Here is a 13,249-nt window from a genome sequence, read left to right as displayed (position 1 = left end):
TTGTGCTAGAGGCTGTAAAAAAGTGAAAAAAGAGTTTGGAGAGGTTTTTGGAAATGAAGACACTGTGCAAAACTGGTAAAGCAAGTCAATAGTTGTTCAAATACATACGTGTGTAACCCAGTGCAGGATGGCAACCACAGCAACACCTTCCTCCTTGGTAAGGTTTTCCCTCTATGCCTACCACTGTTGTATCACAGTGCCAGTGCTTGGAAATCCTGCGGGAAGACCCTCTCCCTGCTCTGTACTATAGCAACTCCCAAAGCAGGGTGCAGTTTTCCATCTTCTGGGCAGTGAAATAAGAACAGGAAGAAACACTTCCCCAGCGAAACACAAACTGTCGGATGAAATGGCTCTTGCTTCTCCCAACCAAAGGGCAGGCAGAACTGCAGGGCAGCGTTCAGACTTTAACACCAACTTATCAGAGAAAATCTAAAGTTCAATAATTACTTTTTTAAAAACTGCCAAGTGCTGTTAATCTGATGTGCACGCACCTCAAGGGGCTCCTGTGGCATTAAGCCAAGGTCAGAGAAGCTCTTTCAAGAGAGAAGCTGATGCTTTATCTCAATTCAAATTTGGTAATGGCAATGTGTGCGGCTGGTGGCCTGCTGCTGCTCCCCCTGTCTTCTAGACCTCCCCTTGGTCTGAGTCTTTTGTTTAGTGAAGTTTGACTCAGGTGAGGCACTCCTGTCTTGAGCTGTATGACAATTTTACACCTGCTGGCATAAAATAATTCTGATGGGCAACTTCAGTGTCTTTTCATTTCTTAAGCCATGCACGCATTCAACCCATTTCCAGTAGGTGAAAGCCTAGGATTTAGAAAACCTGGGTTTGTTTAGTTAATTCATGCAACAAAAGCTTTTTTTGAGAAGGCATATCCGCTCGGCAAAATACCGAAGTTTGTACTTCAATTCAAGCAAATGCTGAAGATAAAAGGATTTGTTAGGTGTGTAATGGTAGCTTTGTGCTTAAATATTTAGCTAAGGAGAGTGGTATTACACAGATGTTTACATGGCTTTCTTGAATGGAAACCTAAGAGGTATTGCAATAGGGAAATATCCCAAATCTGGGTTGATGAAACATCTGGAGCACCGGGTGGATGCAGCTGTCTGTCTGTGAGTGGCTTCTGATACGTATCAGGCAGGGAAGTATATGCTGCAGATGACACTTTCCCAGTCAGGGTGACTCAAAGTATTTTTTTCTCCATAGGATATGAAAATCGTATTGGAAACTGCCCTGCATGGAGTAAAAAAACCCTTCAAACCTTTACACATGTAGTTATGGGCTCTAAGTGACTGCTGCCAGTAAGGAAAGAGGTCTTGGAGCTTCAACATCTGCTCAGTCCTTGTTAGTAGTTATGCTAAAAATTATTAGGGAAAGAGAACAGAAAACACCCCTGGGCTGCTGTTTATATGTGTGGTGTTTTTACATCTCGAGCGCTGCGTGCAATTTCAGTTTGTCTAGCTTGAAAATGATCTAGCAGAGCTGGGCAACATCCAAAGTAAGGCAATAAAGATTATCAGTAGCATGGAACAGCTTTCTCTAAGGGGTGACTAAATGGCCTCAGGCTCTTTGGTGTGGAAAAAGAGGTGTCTGGGGGGACGTAGGAGGGAAATCTATAGAAATGTGAGTTTGGTAGAGAGGGTGAAGTCGATTGTTCTTATAATTCAGGAGCCAGGAACATCCAGTGAAATTATTGAGTGGCAGATTTGGTACAAACAAAGGCAGTCCTTTTTATTTCCCCCCCCCCCCTCACAGTGTTAAATTATGCTGCAGAAGTGATTGCCAAAAAGGAATCAGATCTTGAATCCCCTTTCAAGCTGGGGAGCAAGCAAAAAAGCTTTTCGTAGGGCATGATCCTCTAATCCAATAGAAAAGGGCACAAAACCATCTGAGGCACCTAGGAAAGATCTTTCTTAGTTAGCAAATGGAGTCCTTGCTGTCATAGAAAGCCAGTCTTGTGATCTTGCCCACAGGTTCAGGGATCCCTCTCTTAAAACTAGTTAATGTTTTCCTAACCTACTCTTCTGTCTGGAAATCTGTCATTGACTGGCAGGAACTGTCTTCTAATTGCCAGCCTTAATTTATTCATGACTTAGTTAAATGCATTTGTTCTTGTACCAGCCTTAGCTCTCAGCTTGAGAGGCTTTTCTTTCTCCCTGGTGTTTATTACCCTCATATATTTCGTAAAATTGCAGAAAAACAGCATTGCAGGGAACCATTTACAGTTAACTAGTCCCTGTCCTCGCCTCAAAGCCAACCCAGTCATCCTGATAAAATTCCGTATTGATATTTGTGTAACCCGTTTGTGAAGATATTGAGCAGTGGAAACATTCACACTTCCCACAGCAGATGCATGATAGTGTTTTCCTTCTCCACCTTCGCATCCAGGAAAAGAAAACGCGCTGCTTCATTTTTAACTTCAAAAGAGGGAATTAAAAAGAATGAGGAAGAATGAAAAAGCTTACTCTCTAGTCAACTAGGCAAGCCAAGCAGGAATAAATACATAAAAAGAGCAGTCAAAAGGGTCAAATTCTTGGATTATAGCATAAATGGTTTAAGCAGAAGCTCAGAGTAAATGTGTATCACATCAGAAAAAAAGTTTTAAAGGTTTGCAGTCAAACAGTGTAGTAAAAGAAGCCACTAAGGAAATATAGAAATGGTGTTTCAACACACGTACACACACACAAAAAGATACACCCGAATTCTGGGAAGTTAAATGTTAAATCCTGATAAGAAGAGCTGGTGGGGAAAAAAAAAAAAATAGGAGGGGGAAGCTGAATTTGCTAAATGCAAAAGAATACTTTCCACCTCCCAAATGTATCAGGAATAGGGATATCGTCATCTACTCTGTAGGGAAAATAAATGTTTGAGGCACAATCGGAGGCACTCAGAAAAGATCAGACTATACAATAAAAGGCCATTAAAAAAATTCATTTTGATGGAACCAAGGGAGCTTTCCCACATTGCAACATCTCTTTCTGGGGTGCTTTTCTGACAATCTGTCTCAAATTAGATTACTGACAGAAAAGATTTCCAAATAAATTAACAAGAAGAATAGTAGCCAAGTGCAAAAGCTAAGCAATATTCACAAAAGAGGCGTAAAGGAATTCAAGTATGAAAGTGCTGACCTGCCAACTGTGTCATTTTTGTGTACTCCTTAAATAGCCCTTGATACTGGGAGAATCAAAAGTGGCAAATATAACATGTTTTTCAAGTGAAACCTGACAGCATCTGGTGTAAACTGTAATTAAGAATGGAATGAGTAGACATTCAGATAAATATGATACAGTGGGGGGGCAGGAAATCTATGTAGTTTTTACAAAAGGAAGTTATTACCATATGAATCTGTTGAAGGTCTCTGTGGCAATATATATATATTAATAAGAAAAATCTCCCACAGCCAGGAGGAAATGGCCCACCTTTTGTGGGAAGGGCCTTAACTTCAAGGTAATTGATTAATTGGTTACAAATCCCACAATTCCTAGCAGCCACAATTCCTAGCAGCTGGATCAGCTGAATCCACAATTCCCCCTTTTTTGTTTACTGATTTTTAGAACTTCATGGTGAGCAGAGACCCAGTTAAGTAGAGTTCTCGCTTCCCTCTTTCAGGGTATCTTTCCCTTCTTTGTTGAAGGAATTCTCGCTCTGGCTCCAGCTCTTCTGGCTCCACCTCTGGCAGGGTCTCTTTTACGGTCTCTTTATTATTCTCTTTATTATCACATCAGGGTCACCAGATGTCACTCACCAGAAGAAGGCTTCAGGCTGCAGCTCTAAAGCAGATCATCACTTCTCCCACAGCCAGGAGGAAATGGCCTGCCTTTTGTAGGAAGGGCCTTAACTTAATTGATAATTGATTACAAATTCAGCCGCAATTCCTAGCAGTTGGATCCACAGTTAGAGTTGGAAGGGACCTCAAAGATCATCTAGTTCCAACCCCCTGCCATGGGCAGGGACACCCTCCACTACACCAGGTTGCCCAAAGCCTCATCCAACCTGGCCTTGAACACTTCCAGGGATGGGGCATCTACAGCTTCTTTGGGCAACCTGTGCCAGTGCCTCACCACCCTCAGAGTGAAAAATTTCTTCCTTAGATCCAATCTAAATCTGCCCTCTTTCAGTTTAAAGCCATTGCCCCATGTCCTGTCACTACATGCCCTTGTAAAAAGCCCCTCTCCAGCTTTCCTGTAGCCCCTTTAGGTACTGGAAGGCTGCAAAAATATCACCTTATTTTCCTTAGTTTGTCAAAATTCGCTGGTCCAGATCTGGAAACAGAAAACTGTAGATGTCAAAGTGAAATGCTCCACCTGGGCACTGGAAGTAATTAACCACAGGAAGAGATTGCCTGAAGGTGACGGTGAGTTGTCCTTCATGTCAAGTTTTTCGAGCGAGATCGAACCTCTCCTGCTGTAAGGTCAGTGCTGGTTCAGGTGCGGGATGTTGGGCTTGATGTTGGCAGAACTCCTCTTCTCCACACTACCCACCTCAGGTCTCCTCCTGCCTCTTTCCTCGCCATCATCCCTACTGTACATGCACTTCTCCCTGACAAAACACTGCACGAAACGTATCGCATGTACTAATTAGAATAGCAGTTAGTAATTAAGTTTAAATTCCAATGTACCAATCAAATTTTATTTCCTAATTGTGCTACATTATCACTAATTAGAATAGCTGTTTTTACTTAATGGATTATATTTAAATTAAGATGTCTCCATCCAATGTTTTTTCCTACTTACATTTTAACTAATTGGCACTGCAATTATTAAGTTACGTTTAAATTGAAATATATCAGGCTTGTACAGAATCATACGATAGTTTGCTTACGCTGGTATGATACTAGTAGGAATGATTTAGATACAGTCCAGTTAATTAGTTCTGGAATCAAAATAATTTCATAAGTGTTTGAATAACGAGTGAGCGCACGCTAGTCCCTTGCCACACTACGAAGGAGGAGCTTATTATGGGCTCAGCAGAAATTTAACGTGGTTATTGGTACTAATCAGCTCAGATTCAATCTGCAAATATTCAGGAGGGCATTTAAACGTAGGCCTACGTTGAAGCGTGTTCTTAATGGTTGTTCCACTTTTCTGAAACAAAGTCTTTAGATGTCTACTTGTCAACACTTTGAATAGTTTTGTGGTGGCTGATAGAAAAAGGTCTTTGAAGATTTATTGACTATGCTTTACCCTACTCTGCAATGCCAAACCCAAACAGACGCTGGTGATGCTACACAAACACAAAGACAATTGCCAAGTGCTGACGATGAGCGAAGAAAGAGCAGCCTTAAAACACAGATATGCATCAAGATCCAGCACATAGGCTTACTCCCAAGCTAGCCAGAGCACAGAGAGGGAATTGTTACTGGCCAAAGGAGCCGTGATTCCTGCTTTCTGCTGACGATGACCTTAAAAGCAGCATGTGGGGAAGAGCATTTCAGATCGTAGCAAATACCATGACCTGGGGGTTTTAATGCCACAGCCCTGCAGAGGAGTGAGCACCACGCTTGCCCTTCCTGAGCGCCAGCCGACCCTCGCTGCCAACACCACCTCTGCGCTTGTGAGCAGTAGGCATGGGGATGAAGAATCATAGAATCATAGAATGGCACAGGCTGGGAAGGACCTCAGAGATCATCTAAACCAACCTCCCTGTCATGGGCAGGGACGCCTCTCAACTACATCAGGCTACTCAAGGCTCTGTCCAACCTGGCCTTGAACACCCCCAGGGAGGGGGCATCCACAACTTCTCTGGGCAATTTATTCCAAAGTCTCACCACCCTGGTACTGAAGAATTTCTTCCTAAGATCTAATCTAAATCTGTTCTCCTTCAACTTAAACTCATTTCCACCTGTCCTATCAGTGGACACTCTTGTCAAAAGTCCCTCCCCAGCCTTCCTGTAGGTTCCCTTCAGGTATTGGAAGGCAGCTATTAGGTCCCCACGAAGTCTTCTCTTTCCAAGGCTGAACAATCCCAGCTCCCGCAACCTGTCCTCGTAGCAGAGGTGCTCCAGCCCCTGGATCATCTTTGCGGCCTCCTCTGAACACGCTCCAACAGATCTATGTCTCTCTTGTGGTGGGGACACCAGAACTGGACGCAGTATTCAAGGTGGGGTATCACAAGAGCAGAGTAAAGGGGGAGAATCACCTCTCTTGACCTGCTGACCACGCTTCTCTTGATACAGCCCAGGATGTGGTTGGCCTTCTGGGCCACATGACCGCACTGCCGGCTCATGTTGAGCTTCTCATCTCTAAACACCCCCAAATCCTTCTCTTAAGAAGAAGGAGGAGGCTGAGGAGGTGCAGCTTTGCCACATCCCTGTATGTTTTTCTTTCAGTGCCATCATGAACTTAAAGAGGAGTGGGGTGGCTTTTGGTAGATATAAATATACATACCCGTATCTGTAGAGATGTGCCAGATCCTGTGTCCGTTTGCATCCATGCATGCCGTGGTGCAGACAGAGGAGCACGAGCAGATGAGTCATGTCTGCTGTCTTTGACAAAATTGGTTGTGCACAGATGGTAGGGAGACATTGCCTTCTGCATCCTTCAGCCTAGGCTTGGTCACATTTGGGAGCTGCAGGACGTTCCTATGGAAACTCTGCCTTTTGTTTTTATGACCCAACATATAAATCAGGACTGCTTGAAAGCCGCCAGGCGGTGTTGTAACAGCATCATGACAGAAGCAAATATCTGGGAGAAGAAGCCTGTAATGACTTACTACCAATTCCAGAGTTGCAGTATTACCAAGAGCAGGTGGGGGGTGGATATAATGATCCAGCTGATCTATAACAGGTTATAGAATCATAGAATCATGGAATGGTTAGAGTTGGAAGGGACCTCGAAGATCATCTAGTTCCAACCCCCCTGCCATGAGGTTAACAACTTTCCTCATAACAGGTGACGTTTAAAAGAAACTACCTGGATAAAATAAATAAATGCATGAGGTAAAGCGAAGATTAAATTAGGAGGAAAAGTTACTGGTGCTTCACAGTCAAAAGGGCCCATTAAAAATAAGATTAAAGTGCAAAGTTTTGGATCAGTGAGATTTTAAAAATATTTCAGCAATATCACCTCACCTCTATGTAAGTAAATGGGAGGGTGAATTTCAGAAATGGTACATATTCAGTGATATCTTTCTCTTTCTCCTGGCTCATGCTTTCTGAGCTTTACAGGGGCAGACTGGAACTCCAGGGAAATCCATCTCTATTAAGGGGGTCTGAGTCCTTTCGAAAAGCCAGCACAATTTAAGGATAAGTGCAAAAGAAAAGATACCAGAAAATCAGATTGTCCTCATATTTTGCCTTCTGTGTAACTGATTTTAAGGCAGAAGGTAGAGTCTTTTCCCTAACAAACTCTGGCAGCTTTTAGAGTGTAGTTGCTTTTGACTGAAATGCTGAACCTAGCTGAGAGTCATGGCCAGGCAAATTTCTCAAAGTTGAGCCAGCTCTTGAATGGACACTACAAACCTGCCACCAAGTGAATACACAGGGATGCAAACAAGCATTTGTGGGCTACTCATACTCAGTACAGGGTGTATACCCCATCCTCAAAACATCTGTATTTCATCCTCTGGCTTAATAAACAGTAGGAACAGGTGGATGCCTCGAGTTGGATGCTCAATTGATATAAATGCATGGAACTACACTGATTTACTGCGGCTGAGAAGCTGGCTCCTACACTCTATCCCAGAAATGATTTCATGGTCTGCAACTCAATAACCACCCTTGATGCTTACAGGAGGTGCCTTCAGCTAAACCATATAGGGACCAGTAAGAACATTTCTGATTGAGCTGGTCTCCGCCAGAATGTGATGTCATGTCACAACATAACTTTTTTGAGCCGTGTATTGCTTTTAGTGATGTTTCCACATCTTTCTGTTGTCTTAAACTCTTGGGGTTTATCACACTAGCCTCGGATATAAAAAAAATAAAATAAAAAGTGCAAGTTCAGACCCTTGCCCTCTGAATTACAGTCATCCAGGGTGAAAAATTGCCCTGATTCAGACTCAGGAATAGAAAGAAGACTGTGCAGCTTAGAGGAATGCTGTAGCCATAAGGCTGCAAGCAGGAAAAGCTTAAATTTTGTTTGGGGTAGCAGGGGGGGAACCCAGAACTACGGGATTCAATTTTTGCAAAAAGTATCCAGTGGGGTTCGGTTATGCTCCACACTACAGCTCAAAACTTTCAGAGCTACCATGAAACATAAACAGGCTTGTTGTCTGGTCAGCTTTATATTCAAAGCATTATTTAAATATAGCGTGCAATAGTGCACGTACCTCCTTTCATAAACACGTGGAAGGTACAACTGAGCATTAATAGTATGAAATCAGTAGGGGAAAACATTGGAGTAAAAGGCACTAATGGCAGAATCTGGACTGTAACGTACTATTTCGGTTCTCAGTAAATTAAAATGTAAAAAAAAAAAAAATTATACAAAGCACCATGTGTGTAAGTACGAGTAACTATGACAACTGTGACAACTAGTTACCAAAACTGAGGAGCTGGTATTTGTTAAGTGAGACAGACTGAGTTGACATCAAATTTTATTTAGACCTAATTCTGGTGGAGAAATGTCTTTTTATCCCTCTCTGAAATTTCTCCAGCACAGCTCCCACCCCCCACAAATGGGAATTCATTTGCTAAAAGGAGACTTGGCAGCAAAGACCATCCTGAGCTATGTGGGCTGCGTCGCTTCAGGAGACAGGATTATTGCAAACACTCCCTCTGCGCTAAGATATTTAAACAGTCTTCCCGGCAATGTTAAAAATGTAAGGTGTGCATGATTATGAAATATAACTGTGCAATGACTTTCACATTCAAAAAGCAACAGAACGTTTTCCAGCTGTGGCCACCACAGTGTCAGGGCCTGATATCATAGAATCATGGAATGGCACAGGCTGGAAGGGACCTTAGAGATCATCTAATCCAACCTCCCTGCCATGGGCAGGGACACCTCTCAACTAGACCAGGCAACTCAAGGCTCCGTCCAACTTGGCCTTGAACACCTCCAGGGAGGGGGCATCCACAACTTCTCTGGGCAATTTATTCCAAAGTCTCACCACCCTCGTACTGAAATAGAATCATAGAATGGCATAATATCACCCTGAGCATTTGCTTCTGGAGGCAAAAATATTCCTGCCTCCCTCGCTCCCTTCATTGCCCATTAGCTCCTCAAACTCCCTGAGAAATCCAAACCCAGAAGGCAGTCCAGCACCAGGGAAATCCCTCCCTTTGCCTTCACGGGGACAAGACACGTTCATAGGGACCCCACACCCCTGCAGTACTGTTCTGACTATGCTGCCACGCCGTGTGCACCGTTACTGTAATCTGGAGCTCCTGGCTAAACCTAAATGATAGGTAAAACCATGCAAAAGGTGCAATCTAGACGAAAATATCCAGGGCAGGTTTGCTGAAGATAAGAGAGATATTCTTCATATGAACGCAGCAAACTCCTGCCAGCTTCCCAACTGAGCAGCAGATCATCAAGCAAGCACAGCTCAGAAAAGCTGAGGTGAATACAAGCATCAGGATGAGAAGGTGAGAGATAAAAACAGCTTTTGTGCACGTGGGGCTGAAAAGTAGCTGAATAAAACGAACTCAACATGAGTGCCAGCATGGTTTTCTGCCCAACAAAACGCAAAGCCATATGTGTGGACTGAAAGAAAATGGCTTTATCGATTTCCAGAGCTGGAAGAAAAGCCAACAGGAGAAGGGAAGGAAGGTGAGCTGGGAGCAGCAGCTATGGGATGCCATCAAGCTCTTCCAGACTGGATAGGCTGTGAGAAGATGCAGGACCAGAATAAGAGTGCATCGTGGTGTGTTTGCCTTCATTCAAAACACAGAGGAACAGCAAAATAGTTCTGTGGACTGAAATTCAACCACAGCAATGCAGCCTGGCCCTGATGGGGCAATCCCTTTGCTGTCAGGAATCAAAAATGTTCAGTTGTGCTGGTTTGGGCTGGTGTAGAGTTAATTTTCTCCAGAGTAGCTGGTATGGGGCTGTGTTTTGGATTTGTGCTGGAAACTGTTGATAACCCAGAGATGTTTTGGTTTTGCTGAGCAGTGCTTACACAGAGTCAAGGACTTTTCTGCTTCTCACCCCACCCCGCCAGTGAGCAGGCTGGGGGTGCACAAGAAGTTGGGAGGGGACACAGCTGGGACAGCTGACCACAGCTGACCAAAGGGATATTCCAGACCATATGGTTTCATGTTCAGCATATAAAGCTGGAGGAAGAAGAAGGAAGGGGTGCACGTTTGGAGTGACGGCGCTTTTCTTCCCAAGTAACCATTACACGTGGTGGAGCCCTGCTTTCCTGGAGATGGCTGAACACCTGCCTGCTCATGGGAAGTAGGGGATGAATTCCTTGTTTTGCTTTGCTTGCAAGCCCGGCTTTTGCTTTACTTATTAAACTGCCTTTATCTCAACCCACAGGTTTTCTCATCTTTACTCTTCTGATTCTCTTCCCGCATTCCACTGGAGGGGAGTGAGCAAGTGGCTGTGTGGTGTTTACTTGCTGGCTGGGGTTAAACCATGTCATCTGTCCAAAATGGCTGGGAGCCATCCGCTTATGCCCTGATCTACAAAACTCCAAGACTTCAGAAAACAAAGAATCTGAGAGCCTAAAATGTGGTCTTTCTTGTCCATTGGAAGCCTGACACAACTTCTTCTGTCAACACCCAAGAACAATTTCTCTTGGCTGCTCAACCCACTACTTGATTGTAGCTGCATTTCTGTAGATCTCTTTATTTTTGCCTCCTTCTGCTGAGGCTTGTTCTCTCTCATGACTGACTTATCTGTCTGTTGTTTCGGACTCTTTTATACTGGATTCTCCACGGGTTTTTTTCATCTAGACTTGCTTCTGAGTGTGTGTTTGCCTCGCTCCTTGCCTTATGTTCTTTGAACGTCCCTGACCACCGAACCACCTTCGGGACATCCTTCTTGCTCAGTCTGCTGGCCTCAGCTGCACCTTGGTCAAGATATTGGGTTCTCTTCGGGGTTAGAAAGTCCCCCCTTAGTTGCAGTCACTGGATTTTTCCTCACTATGTCTGCCTTACAATGATCCTTACCACAAAACTCCAGAAGCCATATCAACTAAAACGGGTCCAAAAAAGAGAGCAGGAAAATGAGGGGCACCTGCAGTAGTCAGGAATTAGATGAAAGGCTTGTATGATCCAAGAAGATGCCTCCCCATCTTCCTTCTAGCTGTCGGTTCTGCCATACAGTTTGTGTAACCGAATCTCAGTTGCCAAAAATCCGAGCATTTTTCTGTGTCATCCTGTGCCTGTTAATGCAGCCCCCGTGCTTTGAACGTTACGATTATTTATTATTAAACCAAGAAAAACATCGCGTGAGTCTGTCAGACTTTCAGGAATAGCTCGCGCTCCTGCACACGCCTTTCCCTTATGTACAGTTTGGCACCATCGAGTGCTTTGTTGCTGTCCATGTTTATTTTAGACTGAGAAGCTTAAAGAAATGCATGAGCAGTCACGGGGGAAAAGGGAACCAGTTATTTAGAGTATGAAGCAGTTCAGCTTTCAGGGTGGTTACAAGTATGTTTTGCAGCAAGCAGCGCCCTAATTCTGCAACCATTTCAGGGTGTCCTGCAGTTGGCACATTAGGTCAGGGGTGCTCTTGGCCCAGTGCTGGGTTTGTGTGAAGGGTTTGGTAGCGGGAGAGGGGATTCACCTCCTGGAACTTCCCGGGCTCCAAAACCAGTCAGACCAGTCTGTGGCCAGGTCGGACCCCCATCTCCTCAGGCTGGGGTTGAGCCTCTGCGAATGCCATATTTAAGATGGGGACAAAGGAGCCCGAAACATGGCTGGGACCTGCAGTAGAAAGAGGGGGAGGTGGGGGCTGCCCCCTTCCCACCTCCCAGGCGACGACTGCCCGTGCCGCTTGGATAACTCGGAAGCGCCCGTGCCGGGGTGCCGCTGGGCCAAGTTCATCCAGAGAGGACTAAGATCTGAGAGAAACGGTCGCACCGACAGCGGGTCAGTGAAGATGGAGCGAGAGGAAGAGTGTTGGAGCTGGGATTCCCCTGCAACCTGTGGTGAGACAGCAGGCAGCCCTCTGCAGCCTGTGGAGACTAATGGTGGGGCAGAGACCCACCCGCAGCCCGTGGAAAAGCCCACGTGGAGCAGAGATGTCTGAGCCTGAGGGAGGTTGTAGAGAATGAGACTCACGACAAAGTAGAGACGCATCTGAAGTCTGTGGAAAAACCCACACTGGAGTGGGTGGCAGCTCCAGAAGAATTCGTGACTTTGTGGTAAAATCCCGCGCCGGAGCAATCCGATGGGTAAGGATTGCATCCTGCGGGTGGGACTCACGCTGGAGAAGTTTTGTGGATGTTCCTTGTGAGTAGGGGATCCATGGAGCAAGGGAAAAGGGTGTAAGGACTCCTCCTCCTTTAAGAAAAGGAGCGGCAGAAACAACGTGTGATGAACCGACCTGCAACCCCCCATTCCCCGTTCCTCTGCGCCGCTGGGGGGGAGGTTGAGCCGGGAAGAAGGGAAGGGTGGGTGCGGGGCGGTGTTTTTGTGATCTGGCTTTGTTCCTTGTTGGCCTCTCAAGTAACTGTTACTAAATTAAATTGATTTGTCCCCAAGCTGAGTTTGTTTTGCCCAGGACCATGGTTGGTGGATGCTCCATCCTTGTTCTTATCTGGACCCTCATTCCTTTTGTTACATTTTTCTCCTCTCCACCTCACTGCGGGGAGGAGCGAGCGAGCAACCTCATGGTGGCTGAGCTGCCACGGGGCTAAACCACGACACCCACTTTCAGGCATGTCATCAAGCTCATCTTTGAAAGGGCACTTGTGCTCAGAACAGATGTGCAAGGTATGAGCCTGGGCTCGGGCACCGCTGGATGTACCTCTAGATCATCTCAGACCCGTCTGGAGGCCTCAGCACGGCGGTCAACTTCATATGATGCCATGACAGTGAGCCTGTAGGGTGGAGAGAGGACCTTCTACATGATCTGGATAGACAAAACAGTCCACGGACTGCAGAAGGACTATCGTTTTTGCCTAAATGTGCCTGTGTGGGGATGTTTGCAGAAATGAAACTTAGCTGTGGGGCTACCTCGTGCTGCCAAAATGCAAAACATTACAGGTAACTTCTGAGCTTTGAAAAGAGGATATTTGTCATAAGAAAAAAAATTTTTGAAAAGAGGATATTTGTCATAAGAAAAAAAAACCTACAGAGACTTTACTGCAAGTGCTCATTAATTCTGCCGGGTTAGTTAGGTTCTAGCCACCA

Source organism: Tauraco erythrolophus, chromosome 5, assembly GCF_009769465.1.
Source record: "Tauraco erythrolophus isolate bTauEry1 chromosome 5, bTauEry1.pri, whole genome shotgun sequence".
In the NCBI taxonomy this organism is placed as follows: domain Eukaryota; kingdom Metazoa; phylum Chordata; class Aves; order Musophagiformes; family Musophagidae; genus Tauraco; species Tauraco erythrolophus.
The sequence above is the reverse complement of the archived record's forward strand: the minus strand, read 5'-3'. Positions refer to the sequence as shown.